This window comes from Typopeltis vanoorti, chromosome 5 (assembly GCF_054136105.1).
Source record: "Typopeltis vanoorti isolate ZY-2024b chromosome 5, IOZ_Tvanoo_1.0, whole genome shotgun sequence".
In the NCBI taxonomy this organism is placed as follows: Eukaryota; Metazoa; Arthropoda; class Arachnida; order Uropygi; family Thelyphonidae; genus Typopeltis; species Typopeltis vanoorti.
In genome coordinates, this window is record NC_143553.1 from 116,860,307 (window position 1) to 116,871,711 (window position 11,405).

Genomic DNA, 11,405 nt, shown 5'->3' on the forward strand with positions numbered 1-11,405 from the left:
GTAATGATCAGGAGACACCGACAACTGTGTGCCCAAATACATTTGGATAAGCATATAACTAACGAGATAAAAAAAAACACCACATAACATGTCGGAACTACCAGAGAAATTCACTTTCTCCCGTCGACATGGTCTGATACAAGATCTTTGCAATGGAATTTCATGGCAATGAAAATCGATTGCAAAGCGTGACGAGAGGAATTGTTCCAACTAATCGAGCTCACCCATGCGCCATAACTCTCTGATATCGGCAACCCTGAAAAAAGTAATCGAAATTAAAAAAACGAGTTCCAAAAAAAAAAAAACACAAACGAAAAAAAAAAAAAAATAACAAATTTATGAACTACCGCATTACATACTTATAGCTAATGTTTCCAACGGAGTAGAGTAATACCTGTTTTTCGCCAGCACACCCAATTCTTCAACTTTATAATTAATATAATACATAATAGATTTCAAAATGAATTCGGTAAGGCATGTGTAAGCCATTCATTACCGATCATCAGGAAAAACCACGTAAACTATAAGGAGGTATCCTTGTAGAAATATGTGATTTTACCATCCCCACTTACGGAATTTTCAGAGTAGGAATACAAGTGTGGATTAATTTATTCCCAACCAACCATTAGCCTCGTCCTGTCACTCGCCGTCCCATCAGCAGCTAGCAGCAGGCCGTCACCAGGGACGGTTCTTACCATCCCTGGACCTTTGGATTCGAAACTTCTTTGTCCGTGAAGAACCTTTTGTGTCTCTATTCCACTGACTGTCGTTTTGTCTCTGGGTCTTAGTAATGAAGCAATGTTTCTCAGTAGTCACAAAAAATAGACCAAAATGCGCAGCTGATTTCTCAGAACGTGAGCCCACTTGGCTGAGAGCTTCTGCATGTCCAGTTGTTGATGTAAAATGACGTGTAATCAAGAGCTGTAGCAATAGGGTTACTAAAAAAAATGCATGCAGTCACTGCTACCTTTTTCGTCTTCATATTTAATGATGTCGATGAGTTCGACATTATTAAATCTTCTTGAAATTCAATCCAATCTTCCTGAAAATGCAAGAATTTGTTCTTATATATGAAGTCACCTGCGGGAGATACGACAAAAATGCCGATATAGGTCTACATTGTTACGAGCTTCCATTTCGCTACGATATGTGGCCTCACCCATCAGAGAACATATATGTTTATGACAGGAAACATATGAAACCACGTATGCTATGAGAGTAGTAAAATATATGAAAACAAGATTGTTTTTTGATATTACGAGGGAGGGTTGAAAAGTTCTGATAAACATCTACAACAAAGATGATATTAGAGTAATTGATAGAACCACAAGAAAGGACATATCTTATAACCCATTACCCTCATGTTTCAATAAATTGTAATAATTTGTTCTTTTTAAGATGACATGTCAAAAGTTGTGAAGAAATTCGAAGACACAGAGGAGCAAGTCGTCATCAAGTTTCTCGTAGTGCAAGAAAAATGTTCGCGTTTGAATTTGGCGAAATGAGGCCCAGTACATCCAACAGTTGCCAGGTTGGTTGCCATGAATTTCAACTTGGTTTATTTACTTAATAGTTGAACTAAGATCTACAAATGTGGATTATTATGTGATATAAGATCTCATGATTTTTAATGATATTGATCTCATGATATTATCTAACTGATAATATGGAAGTTATAAAATATTTCCCCGTCACATTAGCCACACAGCAAAACAATATCCTTTCTTTATATCTTCGTACATATACATATATAATTGTAAACTTCCGAATGGTTGGAGGTCAAATATTATACTCGAGCTTTAATAAGAAGACTGCTTGTTATAGTTAGACAAAAATAAGATGAAATAATATCAATGCATTAGTATATCAAAGAGTCATGAATACCTAAGACTACTAATCTTCCTTGGGAATCACTGAGTCTAGATTCTGTTGTAAGTCTATGTCTGGTCCTGCATCTATAGCTGGTAAAGATATCACCTTCTCCCACGTCTCGTATGTGCAACTCGCCACTTGGAAAAACGCTGTATCTTCCACCTAATAATTCGATTCAGAAAACAGATTTAATGATGAAAGTTATAGATTGAAATAAGTGTTGCATTTCATTTTCTTACTATCGATTTGCATATTAAATGTTTCTCTTAGTTTGTATATGACTGCTTGTTGGAATACTTACTTTAAGATACTTAAGTATAAAGAGCTAATAAGCTTCATTTCGGCAATGAAAACATTACTAAAATTAAGGGGATATTAAATCCCACATAGTTTTAAAACCGAATAAGAAACTCAACGATAGGAATCAGAGAGTTTCTTGCCGAATATAGTAAACTATAAAGTATCGGCGAACACTAGCGTTAGCCAATGCAAGTGATCCTAGTACATAGTACAATCTCGGGCAACTCGTTGCAAAGGTGCGTAAAGTTCAGATCGCTATTCTTAGGTATTTTCCATAATGTAAAAACACATTTCCTAGGAAATGTATGCTGTTATTACATTATGGAGGGAGGTCACTACCCAGACCGGGTAGTGTCCTCCATTGCCGAAATGAAGCTTATTAGCTCTTTATACTTAAGTAACTTAATGGTTGCACCTACTTGGAAAACTCGTTCGCAGAGTATATAAGTTCTTTTCGCTATACACTTCGGTATTAGGTCTAGCTACTCACTGATGAGGTCTCAAAAAAGGCTGAAACCTTTTTCAGCCTTTTTTGAGGGAAACTTTTATTAGGTAAAACATAAAAAATTTGTTTTACCTAATAAAAGATTAGGTAAAACAAATCACGATATTTGTTGATCTGAAGCGAATCGATTGGAAGTAAAGAAAGAATATGTGATTCGCATTCTTTTTAACTTGATTCGTGACAATACTTGCAGAGTTAATCGAGAATTCGTATTGGATTAAAAGGGAACATTTGTCTTCTCCAGATCACACACTGAAACCACAATCTTACAAATTATCTTAAATGCTCTCATTATAAATATATAGCTTAGAACTACATAACTCGGTGAAACTGGCGTTTGGTATGTCTACGCTACGCAGTGGGAAGATTGATTTATTCTATTCCAGTCGCCGACTAGAGAAATTTTTTTCGAACGCTTCCCGTGTTAGTCGATCTCTGACAGGGGCTTGCGGTTTTGTTTTCTCACAAAACTCGCCAATTTTGTCCTATAACCGAAGGCAAATTGACCATAGAACTTACAACACTTTAGATAATAACAAATTAGTTATTACCAATAACTGCTCTCAGAAACATCCAGGACTGACTTATACTTGGATATCTAAAATTGATAAGTCATTGCACCAGATTGGTTACATCCTGGCTCTTCAGCGATGGAAGTCAAGCATCTCTTATATGCATACTTGTCCTGGAGCAGATTATGGTACAGACCATCGGTCAGCAAGAGACGAAGTAAGACTAAGCCTCCGAAAACTTCAATGTCAAGAACATCCCACTAGATTAGATGTTAGAGTAATTCCTAGAGGAATCCCAGAAGAAATATCAACTCGGTTTGATGATTTTTTGGAGACCAATGAGGAGAACTCGTGAGAAATGATTTTTGATGGAGTCAAGGTGATAATACAGGATACAGCCAAGAAGATGCCAAAAATATAGGATACTGCCAAGAGGCCACAGGGGACGGAAGGATAAGAGTGTTTCATAGATTGATTACAAGGATACGGCGGGAGACGGGATCATGGCCGAGAGGCTGCAAGAAGTCTGTTTTCACACCACTACGTAAGAAGGAAGGCGTGCAAGAACTATAGAACTCTTCGTTTAATATTTCATTTAAGCAAATGTTTATTGAGGGTCATAATAGAATTGAGGTCAAAGTTTAGGCAGAAATTCCAGAGGACCAAGCAGGTTTTAGGAAAGATAAGGTACTAGAGATCAAATCCTTTGCCTTAGGTAGATCATAAAAGTATAAAGAATACATACTCCCTCTCGTCTGTTTCTTAGACGACTCTAAAGCTTTTGACTATGTTCAGCATGTGAAACCATGGAAAGTAATAGAAAGACTGGATTTTCCTCAACACACCATCAGGTTCATCTCCAACTTGTACAAGAAGCCACAGTAAGAACAGGTGTTGGATTGACTGATTGACTTCAGATTGGAAAAGGAGTTGGGCAAGGATGTTTACTTTCTCCTCACTTCGTTAGTATATATATGCGGAGGACATCATTAGGGAAGCATTGGATAAGCTCAACACAGGAATTAAGAAAGGAGGTAGATTGATCAGTAATCTGAGATATGCTGATGATAGAATATTTCTTTATAATTACAAGGAAGAACTAGGGCAAATTCTTGACAAAATTAACAAGATGAGTAATAACAGAGATTTCAACTCAGTCCTAGCAAGAGAAAGATTTTGATTCTCAAAGGAAATACAAACAGGGAAGCTCTTGAGAAATTAATGTACCTTAATGGAGAAAGAATTGAGAAAGTCAGCAAGCTTTGGGTACCTAGGATCCATTATTAATGTGAAGAACTGCTGTTCAGAAGACGTCAGAAGAAGGTTAGGAATGGCTAAAACAACAATCAGCGATTTGTTCAAAATCCGGAAGGATGGATCTATTTCAATAAGAACAAGGTTGAGGATTCTTGATGCAGTTGTTTTTCCAACAGCGACTTATGGATGTGAAACTCGTAACCTAAAGAAGTCAGATAAGAAATGGATATCTGCTTTTGAGATATAGTGATATAGAAGACTGTTGAGGATATCATATACCTGAAAGGCGTACAAATGAATGGGTGCTAGAAAACATTATTATAACTTTAAGGATATTGACAAAAGAAAGTTAAAATATTTTGGACACATTGAAAAAATGGGAGGAGGACATCTGAGAACAGTAATATAAAATAAAGTTCCTGGAAAAAGAGAAAGGGGTAGACCATCAATAAAATGGATGGATGGTGTTTGTGTCGCGTGACTGATCTTCAGAGAGTGGAAGTCTCCAGAAAAGCAAACAACAGGACTACATAGCGAGGCCTAGTGTGGCACATCACCGAGTATCTGAGTGACCATACAGCATCCGTGCATGCTCAGTGAACGATGGACAATCGTGAACCAGCTATCTCTGACTATCAACTAGTGCAGATTGTAGCTCCAGCTACCTTTTGGTAGTTGGAGCTACAATAGCCTTAACTATTCCTTAGAAAGGATTAAAACGAGTTAGCTGGTTTGATTTTTAGTATGTGTTTTGATGTGGATGCTTAATCTTTTAAGTTGTCCTATAATACTTCCTTCCCGTTTTTTATTTAGTTAAAATTTTTACCGCTAATTTATTAATCTTTCTTTTCTATAATGTAATAACTGTTTTCTATTTTTTTTTCATTTCTCTAATTACTAGCACTTTTTGTCATGATTTAAAAAGACTCGTGAGGAAGTGATTTGAAAAAATGCGTACAAATGAATAACAAACAGGAGAATGTCTTCTGTTTCGTTCTGTTATTACTTCACTTTTCTTCTCTTCTCTTCAGATTCTTCCTATCAGTTTCGCATTCTATATTTCGGAAATTCCACTCTATCGCTTCCTTCAGTTCTCAGCGTTTATAAAGATTTAGAACTTTGCAGTATTTTGAAATGGTCAAGAATTATATTCCATGTCGATGGTGTCAACTATATACCAATCATGTTTGTCAAATTGCAAAGATGACGTTGGGTTATAAAGCTAATTTGCGTATTCACATTGAACACCATCTAATAGTTTTCATCATCGTCATTATTATTATGTGGAACCCGTTGTGAACTCATATAATACACACGATTCCAATTCCATTACTGACATGAAAATATATAAATGATCGCTAATTGTAAGCTATTAAAATATTATACCATTTAAATTATAACAATGTTCCGTTAACTAAATAACTGATTTTTCAACAATACTCGAGTATATTACAGCAACAGTAGCTTAAGAGTGAGCTGCAGTAAAAGAGTAGTTAATAATATAAACTATAGAACATTCCAGTGATGTGTTGCAAATAAGATTATTGAATTCACAGAGATATGATTTATCAGATGATCTAATAATAAACTTACACACTGATTGAATTCATGTCTTCATGCGTATTAACGGTTGAGAATAACTTTAGTAGGTTCATTAAAATGGCGCGTCAGAAATAGTCTCCCAAATATGGTATAGTAGTTGTAGTAGATCAAGAAATGTTCTGGTTAACAGTGCATTACTTAGACATTGCATTTCGAGTAACAAAAATTAACACAAATGCAAAGATTGAAGTACACTGACTTATTAGCATTGCTGTTATTTACGTACCATTTTGCTATAACACTGATGAATATACAGCTTATTTGGGTTGGGAAATTTTTTGGAAATATTTTACTTCTGAATGAACGATGTTTATCTCCGATTAGTTTGTAAATTTGTGAGCATGGTTTTAAGAATTGTTGTACGTTCTTTTATATTATCCTTTAACCTCTGCCTACCAGAAAGCTTGGTGATGTAATGTGTTAGTAGTTTTGAATATTAAATTATATAAATTCAATGTGGTTTATACTTTTTTAATGTTTTTCATTTATAGAAATTTCAGCATATTTAGTAATTGCATGTGTTCGTGGACGATTTTGATTGTCCATTGTGAAACTACCACAGTGTTTACTGCAGGCCTGAAGGGCCTTAAAAAGAAATTACTGGTTTCTAGAACAGGGCTGCGAATTACTTAACTCGCAATCTACTAATGGTATTAAGATACCTTGGATATCTTATGCTGATGGATAATGAAATGAATAAAAAAACACAATCTCGTCTTGTTAAAATTGCTTGTATGGTTATGGTTATGCTTTTGTTTAACCAAGAGTTTCTCAATACTCTAACAGAGAGCTATAAGCTATCGGTACGAATATGATCATAGTATGCGCACTTTTGATATGAATTAGTTTCTGAGGATCAACCATGGCTTCCATTCTTCTGCTTGTTATGCTGCAAACATTTAGTAAATGCACAGCTCAGTATCAGTTTCGAAAATTTCTTTTTTTCAAAACTAGCAAAACTGAACGAGGAAAAGACGTTGATCTAGTAAATATGCAGTGTTATTGAATATTTTAATTGTTTCTTTAGCGAAACCCATATCAAAACAGATCTTTTCCATTGACCAATCAGATGGCTTCGTCGCACAGTAGAGGAGTCTTAGCTCGGTTGACGTTTACTGAGGATACAAAGGATTACCATTTTCAATATCTGTAGATATCATGGAGAAGGAATTTTTTACCCACGAGGTTCCCGTGTCGTAATCCTAGAGGTAACGCGGAAAAAAATTCCACGTCATCATTTACAGTATTTCCTGGAATGACACGTATTTATCAAATACACTGACCCTATACGTGCCTAATTTCTTCATGCAAAACTGAAATTGCATACGAACACAGGAAATTATAAATGCGAATATAGTCGCCTTTTAGTCTTTGGGAGAGGAGTTCGCGCAAGCAAAGGAGAACCAAAGGAAACAATACGAAAAAAAAAAGTAAATCTTATTTAAGTGAAAGTAAATTGAAAAAGTCATATAAAGTTATGTTTAATGTTGGTGATTGCAATGAAGGAATATAAGAGATTAGAGAGGGAGATTTATCAAAACGATGTCGTTTTCTTACCAGCATGAACTCGAACAGGACCACTCACTATTGTTCCTAAAGAATTTTTTGCTAACCAACGGTAGGTGGTGATGTGAATATCGTAACGATAATTGTTTGCTGAAAATTCCGGGAAATATAAAGCTCCATTAGGAAGAATATGTCGTAATCCCAACACTCTGTGAAGTCTTCCCCGTTTGATAGTTGCCATTCAATGACTGGCTCAGGATTCCCACGAGCTGAACACATCACTTTAGTCCCCGAGTGATTGGAGAATTCCACAAGATTAAGAGGTTCATAAATGAATACTGGGCGTACTTTGTCTCCTAGCTGAGAAAAATCCACAACAGAATTCCTGTTTGAATTGTCAAAATGACGATTCATAGATTATCATATACTTGATTTGTTTGATAAAAGCAATTGCGAAATTTCTATGTTACCATGACAACATAGTTTCTGCTTTTTGTAAGCTATTAAAATGTTAAACTAACTAAATTATAACAATATATTCCTGTAACTAAAGAAATTATTTTTCGTCAGTACGGGAAGATTAAAAATAACGCATACAGCGCATACTAAAGTGTATTGAAATTTGTATTTTGGATATTTATTAATCAAATGCATTTCAAATTATTTATGGTGTAATAATAATCTAAAAAGAAAATCAAAGTTAATCGATATATTTATAAAAAAAGTGATATATTTTTTATTTGCTTTTAAAATATCTATTTTTTCATATTTTATGATATCCTTTATCTCGTTTTGTTTTCTTGTTAGAGAGATTCATGTCGTCTACATTTGATATTCTGTCTATGTTTCTATTGTGTTCCAGTATTTTAATTTGACAATTCTGTTTTTATCCATTTCATCGTTTTCATTTTATTACTTTCTCTGATAACTTGATTTAATTCAGTTTCATCTATGACACTTACCCAAACATTGCGGTTGGATTTTAAAAGAAATTATTGTATAATATATAAGGAAATAATTGAAAAAACTTTTGGTACTCAAGTTCGCATTTTTTTTTTTTTTTATTTTAGATTTTAGACACAGTTCATTTTTTCAACTTTGCAGAAGAATTGCTGGTAATTAGGAATACTGAGGTTATATGGAAAACCTCTGTCGCAAACTACTGTTATTGACTCTTACCGCCTCCTGCCTGCGAAGAGATAGTACTCGTGTTCTTGGAGCTTCCGAATTGAGTGGACTTTCTTTTTCTCGTTTTCAGTCTTTTGAAACTTTTTCCAGTTTAGTTTTTCTAATTGGATATTCATGATAATATTCCACGTATCCTTATTCGCTCTTATCTAGCAATTAAACAAAGACTGTGTTTCATTTAAGCCTATTTTTCACGTTTCTTTTTCCACTAATTTCGTCGCCACGTAACGCGTAATGTCGAAATAGGGTTGTCGAGTATTATGAAACAGTTGACATTTCATAGCGAATAGTTGGTCTTTCGACTGGTATCGAAAACGCTCTGCGCATGTGAATTTTGCAAGCAAGATTTATACATTTTTATTGGATTATTATAATAAAGTAAAGCTGTCAGTATTACTTTATAAAAACATATATAGCTCTTTGATTTGGATGGAAAAAAAGTATTCCATATGATGCATATTATTCCACATTATCCTCACTCCACTGTATTTTCAAAAATACAGTGTAATGAGGATAATATAGATAATGGATATGGAATGAGGATAATATAATATTATATGAAGATTATATTACGACCGATAAATGTAATTTGTTAATAAATGGATGGTTTACGGAGAGGAGTATTGCGTGCAGAATGCATAGAAGTAATTTAGTTGAAAATTTCAATTTTCTGTGAGCTCTATATCGTAACTCGTATGATATCATTTCATGCATATAGGAAAGATATTGAAGTAGTACTTATGTTTAATAAGTACTACTTATTAAACATAAGTACTATATAACATAAGTAGTATATAAGCCTGCAAAAATTCTATGGAGTCAACGATTTTTATATCTCTACTCTATGCTCTCAAGGCTCTGTGTAATGATCACTGTTTTTCCCAAAGTCATATTTATTTTCTTTGTAAGAAGAAAGAGAAAGAAGGAAATCAGTTTAGAAATAAACGCCATTATTTGAGATTTATGGTATTGTGGTGCCTATAAGTAGTACTTAATATACTTTCCTCTGTGTAAGAAAATCGCATTGCATTTTAAATATTAAAATTTTAAAGTGTAAATGTTTGCAAACTCTCCAGTGTACAGTTAATGAAAATTTCAGTCTTAACAGTAATATTGGCGATGAAGATTCAAAACTTAATTTTGAGTGAGAAGCATATATGAATATCCTAATTAATCAATTGACTTTTGGGGCAGATAGTTTTTTTTTTACTTCTCTCTCTATCTCTATCTCTGTATGCTAACCCTAGACACACATCGTACAACAGATACTTTCAAAACCAAATGCGAACGAACTGAGTAAATAATGATGGGTAAAATTTTAATACGTTAAAAAATTATTATTATTATTATTATTAGAAGAAGAAGAAGATTGATATCTCATAATAGGAGACAATTAACATAAATACTCTTGACCATGCTTCTTCAACCACTTGATATACGACGTCAGTACAACATAAACCTTACCATAAACTATCCAACAAGAGAAGAAATGCGCAAAATTTCACTGACACAATCATTACATTACATTAGTCATATCAACATACCGGCTTGCATCCACATGTACAGTATATACTTCAAAACAGTAATTAACACCAAAATCGCCGCTCACTACTTTGTCTCAGCTTCGTTGCATTACACCACAATACTGCAGAAGTCTAAAGAAGTCCATAATATTAAAGAGCATTATCGACAACCTTATAAAAAATATAGACTGGAATTGCTACTCAAAATAAATGACCCTGTAACTTTATACTGGAACTTCCATCCAATGTTCACAGAAATATGCAAAAAAGCAACGAGGTATGCAAAAACCAGGGGACAAACAGACAATAACCCATAGATAAATGGCGACATCCTAAATAGTATTACTGTAAAAGAAAATCTATGGAAAAAAAACACACTTTGAACAAACAACATTCATTTACAGACCTTATACAAAAACACAAGAAATCAACTAACTACAAAAATTTGTAGGGCAAAAAATACACTACTACTTCCAGAAATTTACGGAGCATAATGAATGAAGTATAATATATGAAGCAAACATGGGCTATGCCTAACGAATTACTAACTCGAAAAAATAAAATTTCAGCACAAGATTTTATTACAAAAAGCTTCGGTCAGGATATAAGCGAAGAGGAACTAGCGGACTCATTCAATGACGCCTTCACTAATAATATCACACAACTCAAAAGAGACAATCTACCAACGATCAACAAAAAATTACCAACACAAAGTCAACAGCAAACTATGTATTTTCAACCCGTAAAAAAACAGGAACTGAAGGAAGAAGTCTTACAGCTAAAACCAACGACCACTCCAGGAATAGACAAAATGAGACTCACAGACCTTTTATCACACTTTGAACAAATAAATCCAATACAATACTTTTGAAACTCATGAACATAATATTCGACACAGGCATTATTCCACAACATCTAAAAACTGCAGTAATTACGCCAATATATAAACATGGCAAAAGAAACGATACTCAGAACTACAGACCAATAGTTACACTACCAGTCATCTCAAAAATTCAAGAATTTTTGAGATGACTGGTAACTATTTTCAGAAGTATAACATCATCTCACAAAACCAAAACAGCTTTCAGAAAACAAAAAGCACCATTACTTTATTAGAAGACATCGCCGACACAATAAACA